A 14,101-nucleotide genomic window follows, 5' to 3' on the forward strand; every position below is an offset into this window, starting at 1 on the left:
CCTGGACCAGGCCTCATAATGGCCCCCCACCCATATGGCCAGGCCCCAACAACACCCAAAAAAGTGAAAAAACACACAAAAATCACCACAATCCAATGCCATCCATGCCATCAATGATGTTAAAATTCAAGACACCCCACAGAAATACTAGGCCCATGCACCACTGACTACCCCTGGGCATAATGGGTGAAAGCAAGGCAAACTGGGTGCAGGCCTGAGCACTCTGCCTGGCTTCAAAATGGACCCTTGGCCCCAGCAATATGGCCAGGCCCTGCCTGGACCAGGCCTCAAAATGGCCCCCACCCACCTGGCCAGGCCCCAACAATACCCTAAAAAGTCGACAAACACACAAAAATCACCACAATCCAATGCCATCCATGCCCTAAATGATGTTTAAATTCAAGACACCCCACAGAAAGACTTGGTCCATGCACCACTCACTACCCCTGGGGCTACTGGCTAGTGTGGCTTTACAGGCACCCCAAAATTGTAAAAAAAAATCCACATATAGTGAGCTAAAATTCAATGACATAAATGAGATTTAAGTTCAACAAAACTCACAGAAACCGTTGTATCATGCACCCATGACTAACCCTGTGCCTACTGGATACTGTGGCTACCCACAATATATATATTTTTGAAGTTGTGAAAAAGTTTTAAAATTGTAGTTGCAGCAACTGCAATACCCCAAACAAACAACACCACCTTACTTGTAAAATCTCAAATCCAAAAGTGATCCAAAGTCCAAAAAGTCCTCAAATACAATTATCAAGCAGCAGCCACAAAGAGTAATCATTCCAGCTCGAGATCCAAATGAAAAGTGACCAGGACTTGGAGATAGCAGGAGCCTGCTGGACAGGAACAGGAAGTTGGAGACTCTGGGGCACTTCCTTCCTCCCACCCCCCCCCAAAAAAAATGGACTCCTTGCACCAAAAAGTGCAGCCAAATGTCAATCTGAGGAGGTATTTTGATCAAAATCATCATTTTCAGAAGGTTTATGCTGCCTGCGGTGGATTTCTTGTGCAGAAATTCAATTTTTGCAAGTTCGGGAAAGCGAGCTGTTCAAATCTCCCGCCGGAAGTCAGCTGCGCATCGCATCTACGTGTTCGCAATTGTTTACTCCCGCGATGCGTGATAGCGGGCCCTTATGAGGTACTCGCGTCGTCAAACTCTCGCTGTGCAAGATGGCGGGCCGCTGTACTCGCAGTCGAAAAACTCTTGCGAGATCACGCAGCAAGATCCAAAATGGCGCAGCACACGAGAACAGGGAGGAAAACAACTCTTTGAACTCAGAATCACGGTAAGTCAACGCTGCGCGCGCGATATTATATTTTTCAAGCGCGACCAAGCAAAATAATTTGCCAGCTTGCGAATTTGCGGATTTTTGGGCAAATTCGCTGGATTCGCTGATCGCGAAATTGCCAAAAATCCGCAAAATCCGTGAACGGAACGGATTTTGCGCTAACGCTTAATATACACACAAAGTTGGATTTGAATACACGTGTGTCAAATACGCGCATGTTTTTAATCTAAAGGACAAACAGACCCTATTGATTGGGTTGCTGCACAACAACTATAATAGCGGCATTGAGACAATAGTCTACATATTTCAGGATGGACAGTTTGTGTCAGGATGGCAGACCGGAAAATGGGTGGAGGGAGGGGGGAGGAGTTGGTTCACTTTGCAACATAAGTGCGTGTTTATATATACACAACATTGGATTCGAAAACATGCGTGTCCAATACGCACGTGTTTTTCATTAAAAGGCCGAACAGACCCTATCGATTTGGCTGCTGCGCAACAAATACAAGGGACGCATATAGACAATAGTCTACATATATTAGGATGGACAGTTGGTGTCAGGATGGCAGACCGGGAAGTGGGTGGAGGGAGGGGGGAGGAGTAGGTTCACTTTGCAACCCGCACAGACCCTCCGCATTATATACTCCCACACTGTCTCCGGGATGACTTTTCCTATGTACGTTTCCCATTTTCCTTTCAGCGCTTCGAGCGGTGGCAGCCCTTCATGGAGCATTCTAGAGTAAAGGCACGTGACTGCCTTGAAAGTTTCCGCTGCCATTATTGTGTATTGACAAACCGTCGTTGTTCTCGGCTCTATGAGTCCCTCCCTCCAGTGCGACTGTATTGCTCTTGTCAATGCTGCGTGCATCAGGAAACCTCCTCTCGGCAGATCGAACCTGTCTAATAATATCGGGTACAGCAATAGTGCGCCATCTTCATATAATTCCCCCAGCACCTGGACTCCCGCTTCCTCCCATTCTTGTAGCTGTGACCAGTCACCAACGTGTGGAAGTGCCGTCAACATTCCTATTGGGATCTCTGGGGCATAAGGATGTAGTACGCCTGCCCTGCGTTGCGAGCGATTCCAACACAATCTGATAGTTCTTTCCTCCTGCGTTAGATCTCTGAGGTATAGTTTCTATTGCAGCGCAATGAAAGAAAGGATATGTCGAGGCATGCCTCGGCCTCTTTTATGTTCCGGTCCTCTAAACTCTCATGCAATTTCTTGTGTGTAGATCTGCAGTTGAGCTGCTAAGTAGTACAGATCAAAGTCTGGGACCGCCAGTCCACCCTCCGCCTTAGGTCTTATCAACATCGCTTGTGCCACTCTCCGCCGTCCCATTCCCTAAAGGAAGGATACTATCATAGACTTTAACGCTTTAAAGATAATGGCAGGTATCCATATCGGCAATGTCCTGAAATAATACAGGAGCATTGGAAGCGCAACCATCTTAAGTAGTGCTATCCGGCCTGCTAGCGACAGTGGCAGAGTAGCCCAAAAGGCCATACTACCCTTTAAAACTCCTATACCACGGCCGGTATTACCTTCCAATAAATCAGCTGTTGTGTGGTAAATGTATACGCCCAAGTATTTCATACAATTGGGCACCCAACGCACCTCTCGGGTCATCAAGGGTCGAGTCTCCCCTCGTCGCACCGGGAACAAGCATGCCTTGGACCTGTTCACTCTCAAGCCAGATATCTTGCCGAAGCTCGTTAGCAATTTTTCAGCCCCCCTCAGTGCCCCATCAGCATCTTCAAGAAAGAGCAGGGGGTCATCTGCATATAGCGATATATATTGTCGCCCAACCCTGCTTTGTAATCCCCCATAATGATATCCCGTCCGGATTGACAACGCGAGGGGCTCCACCGCTAGAGCAAACAACAACAGAGATAGTGAGCATCCCTGCCTCATACCCCTTTCTACCGGGTATTGAGATGAAATGAGCATACCCGTTTTCACTCTGGCCATCGCCGAAGTATACAGCACTGCTGTCCATCTCAGATAATCCTCTCCCACTCCGAAGCGTCTCAGTACCTTATAAAGATATTCCCATTCGCGGCTGTCAAACGCTTTCTCTATATCTACCGACAATATTATTGGCTGTTCAGCCTCCAAGTGGTTTCCCTCTAGCAATCGCATCCATCGGCGTATATTCACGGTCGTGTTTCGTGTTGGTATAAAGCCAGCCTGGTTCTCATGGACTAGGGTAGACATATGTTGTAACAGGCGAGCTGCTAGGATGCTGCTTAGTATTTTGTAATCCGTAGTTAGCATCGATAGTGGTCTATACGACGCCATATCGCCAATTTCTCTCCCTCTTTTTAATAAGGGTATTACCAACACCTCCCGCATAGATTGTGGTAACCGCCCCAAGTGTTTCACTTCCTTATATACTTCTAAAAGTCGAGGTGCCAACAGGTCAGTATATCTTCCATAAATTCTATGGGTAGCCCGCCCAAACCCGGGGTTTTGTTGTGTGCCATGCGTTTTATGGCGCATCTTATTTCTCCTATCTCTATATCCTTGCCCAGTTCCTTCGCCTGTTCATGATCCAGTTCTGGGAAACAAAGCCCTTCCAGGAAGACATCAATGGCTGGGGTACTGTTCTCCAGTCTGCTTTTGTTTACATTTTCATAGTAGCTCGCGAAGCAGCGCAGGATCTCATCCTGGGTGTAGACCTCTTCCCCTTCCGCTGTGCGCATGGTCAGTATGGGGGAGCCTTTTTTTTTGTTGGGTTAGCAATCCAAGCCAGTAAGGTCCTGCCTTGTCGCCCTCTGCATGGGACCTCACTGTGTATGCTTTATAATCGAAGCTGCGCAAGCGCTCCATCTCTGTTGCAACCGCTTCCTTCGCCTCGCTAACTCTATCCAGAAGTTCCGGATGCCCAGGTCTTAAGAGCTTCACTTCACGAAGTTTCTTGTCAGCCCTCTCCAGGTCATCTAGAGTTACTTTCCGCACCCCTTCATGTTTCCCTATGCAAAAACCCCTTATAACTACATTAAAGGCATCCCATTCCGTTGCCCTCGCTGCAGTCGTGTCAGCATTGTCCTCAAAGTACTGCGTAATTCCCTCCTCTAGCGCGGCTTGAAAAATAGGGTGCAAGTGGGGACACAGGAGACACCAGGGAGCCACTGCATAGCAATCAGCAGAGGATTATGATCCGACACTGTTCTAGATAGGTACTCAGTTCTTATAATTGCTGGCATTAGGACTGGGGAGCACAGCACTGCGTCTAACCTCACATGGAGCTCATGGATATGTGAGAAGTAGGAGTAATCTTGATCATGTGGGTGTTGTGTTCGCCAAGCATCTACTAGACCCCACCTTGTTTGCCAATCTAATCTGCCTTTGGCGTGCGGTGAATCAGCCAGGGGGGGTGTGACCAATCAAGGGAAACGTCTAACACAGAATTAAAGTCCCCCCCGATAAATAACGGTTCTACAAGGAAGTGTGCTAGGGACCCGGATAACTTCGCTAGGAAGGTCAGCTGATCAACATTAGGTGCATATACACTGCAGAAGGCAATGTCCTTACCCCGTAGCTTTCCCTCTATCGCTACAAACATTCCTTCTGGATCTATGACCTGTTTGGATACCTGAAATGGGACCCCTGCTCTGACCCAGATTAGCAAGCCCCTGGCAAAAGCAGAATATGTTGTGTTGTATACTTGACCCCTCCATCTCCGCTGTAATGCTAGTCCCTCAGCCTTCGTTAAGTGTGTTCCTGAAGCAGCGCAACCTGCACTCCTCTACGTACTAGGTAGGCGTGGATCTTATGGCGTCGAGCCATAGTATGAAGCCCCCTCACATTCCAGGTTATACATCTCAAGTTAGTCGACTCAAACATTGTCCCGCAATGGTCTGTGCCGTCCACACCAGTCACTCCCCATGCACCCTAAGCATGACAACCCTCCAGCATCGATGATGAGCCCTCCCGCTAACATCCCAAAACATCCCCAAACTCCCCTCCTCCCCAGAACAGGACCTAGTAACCTCCATCTAGCTACCATCCAAAAACTCCTGAATACTAACATTTGACTAATCCCACAGTTGTCACTGTGGGTGTGCCTTAAGGGCACTGAGAAGGGGCCGGCCGCCAACGGACAGCCGCCTAATCTCCGAGCCCCTCACTGAGTGATCGAGCCCCATATAATAAGCATCTCAGTGACCTCCCATCTCTCACCCACAATCAGTAATCCCCTCCCAAAGTCCGCAGTTAGCAGTCCGCATTGGCTTGTACAACAAGCTCGCACATCTCACCGGATGCTTCTATCCTTCGTCCAGCATTCCCTCCGCCGTCGCGGGGGTGACCACAGGTAAGGGCACACTGTCCGTTTCTGAGCGTTCCATATCCGAATGGTCATTATCCTTTTCAGATTCCACCTCATCTTGTGATGGGGCGTCCTGAGTCCCTGATAATGCGGATACCATCTCCAGGACCCCTCGCCGTTCTTCCATCGTCTCCGGTAGTGAAGGTCTCCTCAGTCCCTTCTGTCTATTGCGTAGCCGGTGGTAATCCTTCTGAGCCCATTCTGGGCCTTTGTTCATAGGCATCTTTTCCGGACTTGTACAATTCTAGCCAAGCACAGGCATCATCTAGAGTATCAAAGAACCTTGTTTTGTTGTCTACAATTACTCGTAGTCTAGCTGGAAAGAGAAGGGAGTATTGCAGGCCCTCAGTTTGTAATTCTCTCTTAATGGCCAGGAAAGAGGTCCGCCGATGCTGCCTTTCATACGTGTGATCAGGGAAAATGTTAATTTTGCTGTTTTCCACCTGATAGGGACCGTTCATCCGTGCATTCTGGAGCAGCAGAACTCTGTCCCGGTAATGCAGCAGTCAGGCCACCACCGGGCGTGGGGGGCGACCCTGTTGCGGTGGCTTGGCCGGAACTCTATGAGCCCTCTCCAGTGTGTAGAAAGTGGTTAGACCTTCTAGTGCTACTACCATCTGGAGCCAGTCTTCATGATAGCGGACCATGTCTTGCCCCTCCACTTTCTCCGGAAGTCCCACTATTCGGATGTTGTCTTCTTCCTGGCACTGATGATGAGCGATGAGGCTGATTCGTCTTTGTACACTAAAAGCAAACAAAGCCAAAAATCAAAATTGCAAATGTCTTTCTAATAAAAAATGGATGTTTACATTAATAGAAGAGAGACCACACAGAGAGGGTTGTTTCATGCACCACTGAGTACCCCTGGGCATAATGGATGAAAGCACGACATACTGGGTACAGGAGGCCTATAACACAAAGCACACTGCCTTGCTTCAAAATGGCCCCTAGACCCCCACCCACATGGCCAGGCCCTGGACCATGCCTCAAAATGGCCCCCACCCACATGGCCAGGCCCCAAGAACAGCCCAAAAAGTCGAAAAACACACAAAAATCACCACAATCCAATGCCATCCATACCCTCAATGATGTTAAATTCAAGACACCCCACAGAAAGACTTGGTCCATGCACCACTGACTACCCCGGGGCATAATGGTTGAAAGCAAGGCAAACTGGGTGCAGGCCTGATCACACTGCCTGGCTTCAAAATGGCCCCTTGACCCCAAGCAACATGGCCAGGCCCTGCCTGGACCAGGCCTCAAAATGGCCCACACCCACATGGCCAGGACCCAACAACACCCCAAAAAGTAAAAAAAACATAGAAAAATAACTACAATCCAATGCCATCCATGCCCTTAATGATGTTTAAATTCAAGACACCCCACAGAAAGACTTGGTCCATGCACCACTGACTACCAATGGGCATAATGGGTGAAAGCAAGGCAAACTGGGTGCAGGCCTGAGCACACTGCCTGGCTTCCAAATTGCCCCGAGACCCCCACCCACATGGCCAGGTCCTGCCTGGACCAGGCCTCAAAATGGCCCCCCACCCACATGGCCAGGCCCCAACAACACCCAAAAAGTGAAAAAACACACAAAAATCACCACAATCCAATGCCATCCATGCCATCAATGATGTTAAAGTTCAAGACACCCCACAGAAAGACTTGGCCCATGCACCACTGACTACCCCTGGGCATAATGGGTGAAAGCAAGGCAAACTGGCCTGAGCACTCTGCCTGGCTTCAAAATGGGCCCTTGACCCCAGCAATATGGCCAGGCCCTGCCTGGACCAGGCCTCAAAATGGCCCCCACCCACCTGGCCAGGCCCCAACAATACCCCAAAAAGTCGACAAACACACACAAATCACCACAATCCAATGCCATCCATGCCCTAAATGATGTTTAAATTCAAGGAACCCCACAGAAAGACTTGGTCCATGCACCACTCACTACCCCTGGGCCTACTGGCTAGTGTGGCTTTACAGGCACTCCAAAATTGTAAAAAAAATCCACATATAGTGAGCTAAAATTCAATGACATAAATGAGATTTAAGTTCAACAAAACTCACAGAAACCGTTGTATCATGCACCCATGACTAACCCTGTGCCTACTGGATACTGTGGCTACCCACAATATATATATTTTTGAAGTTGTGAAAAAGTTTTAAAATTGTAGTTGCAGCAACTGCAATACCCCAAACAAACAACACCACCTTACTTGTAAAATCTCAAATCCAAAAGTGATCCAATGTCCAAAAAGTCCTCAAATACAATTATCAATCAGCAGCCACAAAGAGTAATCATTCCAGCTCGAGATCCAAATGAAAAGTGACCAGGACTTGGAGATAGCAGGAGCCTGCTGGACAGGAACAGGAAGTTGGAGACTCTGGGGCAGTTCCTTCCTCCCACCCCCCCCCCCAAAAAAATGGACTCCTTGCACCAAAAAGTGCAGCCAAATCTAAATCTGAGGAGGTATTTTGATCAAAATCATCATTTTCAGAAGGTTTATGCTGCCTGCGGTGGATTTCTTGTGCAGAAATGCAATTTTTGCAAGTTCGGGAAAGCGAGCTGTTCAAATCTCCCGCCGGAAGTCAGCTGCGCATCGCATGTACGTGTTCGCAATTGTTTACTCCCGCGATGCGTGATCGCGGGCCCTTATGAGGTACTCGCGGTGTCAAACTCTCGCTGTGCAAGATGGCGGGCCACTGTACTCGCGGTCGAAAAACTCTTGCGCGATCACGCAGCAAGATCCAAAATGGCGCAGCACACGCAAACAGGGAGGAAAACAACTCTTTGAACTCAGAATCACGGTAAGTCAACGCTGCGCGCGCGATATTGTATTTTTCAAGCGCGACCAAGCAAAATAATTCGCCAGCTTGCGAATTTGCGGATTTTTGGGCAAATTCGCTGGATTCGCTGATCGCGAAATTGCCAAAAATCCGCAAAATCCGTGACCGGCACTATGGAATTCACTGCCTATCCAACTAAGACTGGAACCCTGCTACCTACGATTCCGCAAGGGAGTGAAAGCCTGGTTATTTGATCTATAACTGCCGTAGTACGTTTACAAGGAATGCTGATCCAGGGCGCCGGGAAACCCTCAGGGTAGCTGTTGCGCTATATAAATGCAATAAATAAATAAATAAATACATTTTGCGCTAACGCTTAATATACACACAAAGTTGGATTTGAATACACGCGTGTCAAATACCCGCATGTTTTTAATCTAAAGGACAAACAGACCCTATTGATTGGGTTGCTGCACAACAACTACAATAGCAGCATTGAGACAATAGTCTACATATATCAGGATGGACAGTTTGTGTCAGGATGGCAGACCGGAAAATGGGTGGAGGGAGGGGGGAGGAGTTGGTTCACTTTGCAACATAAGTGCGTGTTTATATATACACAACATTGGATTCGAATACATGCGTGTCCAATACGCACGTGTTTTTCATTAAAAGGCCGAACAGACCCTATCGATTTGGCTGCTGCGCAACAAATACAAGGGACGCATATAGACAATACTCTACATATATTAGGATGGACAGTTGGTGTCAGGATGGCAGACCGGGAAGTGGGTGGAGGGAGGGGGGAGGAGTTGGTTCACTTGTGGTATATAAATAAATAATACCGGATCTATTTTTAAATGAATGAATGAATAACAGATAGCTCAATAAAATAAGAGTCAAGATTCGAGGTAGTAGGAGTTTCTGCAGGTTTATTACAGCATAAGGACAGGATCAGGACAACCTGCATAGGATGACCCAGCAGCTGCTGGGGCTTGGTCTGGGATGAGCGCGCTAACTTTTAATAACAATGCATTGACTTATATACATAGCGCAAACACATAGCATTACATTGCAGTAGGCGTAGCAGTGGGTGGAGCAGAAGGCGTGACGCGTAGCAGTCGCGAAAGATAACAGTAAAAAGAGGTGTAACTGGGAGTATACTTAGACATGTGATGCAAACGTAACAGAATATGTCATGAATGGGGCGGAAACATTGGAGGGGGCTACCTAAGGAGCCGGGACCTCTAACCTAATGGTGCGCGAAAACTGGCAATGACGTGTTACTAGGAGAAGCTGGGGGCTACGAACTCTGTGCTAGGAGCAGAGACTAAAGTCTGGAGGGTCGGAGCGACATGTGCCTGAACCCTATCTGGTATCTGATGTTTAGGGAACATGTTGATATAAACTAGAAGTCATGAGGGGAGAGCTAACTTGACTCTAAGACTGGACCATGCATTATTCTACATGTAGTGCGTGATGAAGAATATTAAATGACCATTAATACAGTATTTCTCTAACGTGGAGACGAGAAGGCTAGACAATGACGGAAACTATTGATGCAGTTCAGTAGCTTAGGAATGCAGAAGAGGAGGACTGAACTGATAGCTGGAACTATAACATACTCTTGGCAGACTCAGAGGCAGAGCCAAGCGGCACCGGGCACTGCGAGGCAGGAAGTAAGTGAAGGGTCGAGGATACAGGTGGGGGCTGTATCGCTCCTCAGCGAGGCTTTCAGGAGACAGGAGCTGAATCTGTGGTCCGGGCCCTGTTGAGGCCTGGAAACGGGAACTTTATAATGGAATAACGTGCACACTGGGAAACGTGGCAACATAACTTTACATAGGCCTGATATTCGTAGTATTCACGAGGACTGGAAACTGACATATCAGAGGTGGATACAACTGTAATTGCGTCATTAATCGGACATGGGGAATAACATATGCATATTGGTCATGCACACATAACATATGATGGATGAGGCGTAGGGACACAGAACATGGCAAAATTTACTTTTCCACATTCCCTCCTTGTCACTACGTTTCCATCAGGAAACATCAATTTTCATGATACCATCTATCATTTCATACAGTACCATTTGCTCGTCTCGAATTGTCTTGGAACGGGATTTAGAACGGGGCTTGGGACTAGGAATACAAGAGGTAGCACACATGCTGCAAATCGCAGGGCCACATTGTATACAGAGGCAGCAGCTAAATATGATCGCTACTGCAATACCTAGAAAGGACAGGACTTTCCATCCCCATGCGGAAATTATATTCCAGAACCAACCGGACCATGTCCAGGTGCCTGGATCTTGGTGTAACAGATGGGCAATTTTATGGAGTCTGGTTATAGCTGAATAAACAGACGGCGCGTTATTTGGAATGAAAATGCAGCAACTAGATCCGATGACTCTACAGGCCCCGCCCCTATCGGCCAGTATGACGTCAAGGACGAGACGATTTTGCAAAACGACAAATCTCATAGCAGATTGTTCTTCGGTTAGGTTACCTAGAGCAGAGGCAGTCTCATTTACTACAGCTTCAAGGGTTCTTGTTAACCTACGGATTAGTTTACTATTCTGGACAGGTCCTACAAAGAAGAAGAAACCTTTATTGAAATCTGTATACTGTTCTAGAGTAGTTTCAGTATAATCGACAATTGGGGACTCCCTTCTATGTCTAATGTGTACTAGATGTGTGTTTCTGTGATAATCAGATGGGGCTAGGAAAACAGGTGGCAGTAGGAAGGCAATGTAACAGGTTCCCTCCCAATCGAGGGGCAGACGGACATATGCGGTCTGACCACAAATAAAATAAGAATGACGTGAAGCTTTGAAAACAGATTTCCCACTGTCACTATACTGGATAACAGTAGTACATTCACTATGACCTATATGTATGGAACCATAACTACGGACACATAATTCGCCTTTGACTGGTAATACTGAAATAGCAGGTAAGTCTGGAGTAGTATCAGACTGAACATTCAGGACCATGAAATTCGACGAATAATTACCTAAATTATATACTTCATTTTCTAGATCTAAACCTGTTCTGTGGGGGAAACCTTTCTTGTCTGGAAAACATGTACTGTTAAGAAAAGACATATCTGTTGAGGATGACGTTAACGTGGACCATGCTCCACACGAACCATTGTGTGAGAATGGATAAGGAAACAGTGGCAGAACTCCCTTCGGTGTCTGAAAAGGGGGGAGTCGACCACACACCCAACAATTAGTGGCATTGCTGGTCTGGTGTGAGTAATGTAACATACGGATAAATGTGTTGTTACGCATAGCGAGGCGGTAAGAATATTCGTGAGGAGGCAGATCACTAAACGTGTGCTCTACTGTAGTATTAGCAGACATATTTACATGAGGAACTGGACAATACAGATAGAACGCATAGCTGGTGCAGGAAATCATAATGCTGATGAATAATACGAAACTCAGAAAAACGATACATCTGATTGAACTTCGACTGACTCTCTCACTATGGGGGTCTATTTTATACATGTCAGAAACAGTCTAACCGTTTCACCTAGGGGAGGACTTATACAATCAAACTGACTGACTTATTTTACTAGACCTGAGCTTTAACTTATACTCCTGCTGCGGAGTTTTCTCTAACAAGGGAGGGGTTGTAATAATGTCTTGTGCGGGACAGTCCTTTAAAACAATGTCTTGACAGTCTTTCGAATCTTGGGAATCCTTGGAAATGTTCTTGGAGACTGGTTTCAATCCATTGAAAAGTTTTACATGAGAAAGATGGACCCACCCCTTCCTGCCTTCCAACTTGACGGCAGTACGGGTGGTCAAGAGGACCTGACGTGGCTCCTTCCAACGTGGTTCCAGCGGACTTGATCTGTCGAAATTTCTGATCATCACCAAGGAGCCTGGAACGATCTCGTGCGGTGCCACCTCGGTATTGTCTGGAAATGCGGCAGCAACCTGTGAACGACATGAGTTGAGGGCAGACATCAAAGAAGCTAGGTAATCTGTCAGCATATTACATGAAACATCGGTAATACTTCGGGGTCTAGGAGTACCCCACATGTTAGGGGGGCGGCCGAATACGACCTCATACGGGGATAGACCTGATCTGGAATGTGCGACCATGCGCATATAAAACAGGGCAACTGGCAGAGCTACTAGCCAGTCCACACCTTTTTCTTTACAAACTTTTGAAATACGGATTTTCAGGGTCTGATTATGTCTCTCTACGAGACCGGCTGCTTCAGGATGGCGTACACAATGGAACTTCCACTGGTACCCTAACAAAAGGGAAACGTGCTTCATGAGTTCGGATGAGAATGGCTGGCCGTTATCAGAATATACGACTCTAGGGAGTCCATATCTAGGGAAGAATTCACGAACCAACTGCTTGGCAGTGGTCGCGGCTGTGTAATCTGGGACTGGATATGCTTCTGTCCACCTGGACAAAGCGCATACAACTACAAGGACATACTTGAAACCTCGACATCGCTCCATCTGAATATAATCCATCTGGAGGACCTCAAAAGGGTGGTCAGGAGGCTGGAAACCACCTTGTTCCACCGGGACACTTTTACCTGGATTAAACTGACAACATATCATACAGGTACGGACTTTCTGCTTGGCTGCAGCTCGTAAATGCTTGTTGAACCAAATGTTCTGGATACTGTCTAACATAGCTTTTTCTCCTAAATGTGCTGGACTATGTGCGGTATTGATAATGACTTGAACCATAGAATCGGGGAGAAACCATGTGGCTCTACCCTTCGTTAACCATCCTTGATCTGTCTGGACCCCTCCTTGTTCGGACCATTTCTTGATTTCTTCGGGAGTAGCATGTAACTGGATATCTATGACATCTTGTGTAGGGTCCTTAACTGTCATGCATGTAGTCAGATCTGGAGTATGTGTCTGATTAACTGGAATGTCTGGAGTCTGTGCTGTAAGCTTGGCTGTGCGGTCTGCTAGATCGTTACCTTGGGAAATAATGTCAGTAACTTTCGTATGTGCTTTACATTTCATGATAGCAATGGATGTCGGTAAATGTATGGCATCTAACAGGGCTTGAATAAGGAGACCATGCTGAATCTTGGTTCCATGAGAAGTCATGAAACCTCTCTCCTGCCAGAGCACTCCGAAGTCGTGTACAACTCCGAATGCATAACGTGAATCTGTATAAACATTAACTTTCAGGTTCTTGGCATGTATACAGGCTTGTGTCAGAGCGACTAGCTCTGCTGCTTGAGCGGACAGGGTATCAATACGGTGTGTTTCAATAACTTCAGTGTCAGTAGTCACTGCATACGCTGCGACTAGTTCTCCTGTACTAGTTCTCATACATGAACCATCCACATAAAGTGTCAGGTCAGGATCTGGTAACGGAATGTCTGTCAGGTCTTGTCTTGGCTTAGTCGTAATGTTGACTACTTCCACACAGTCATGTGGGTCTGGATTTGAACTAACTGATGGTAACAGTGTAGCAGGATTCAGGACGTTGCAGCGTCTAATTTCTATGTGTGGCTGGAACAGTGTCAATTCATAACCTGTTAAACGTGCAATTGTCAAGTGCTGTGTTTGTGTTCGGTTTAAAAGAACTTCTACTGAATGTGGGACTTGTACTGTCAGGGAGTGTCCTAAAACTATGGAATCACTTTGTCTGATAGCTAGTGCTG

Source organism: Lissotriton helveticus, chromosome 4_2, assembly GCF_964261635.1.
Source record: "Lissotriton helveticus chromosome 4_2, aLisHel1.1, whole genome shotgun sequence".
NCBI classification, from domain to species: Eukaryota; Metazoa; Chordata; class Amphibia; order Caudata; family Salamandridae; genus Lissotriton; species Lissotriton helveticus.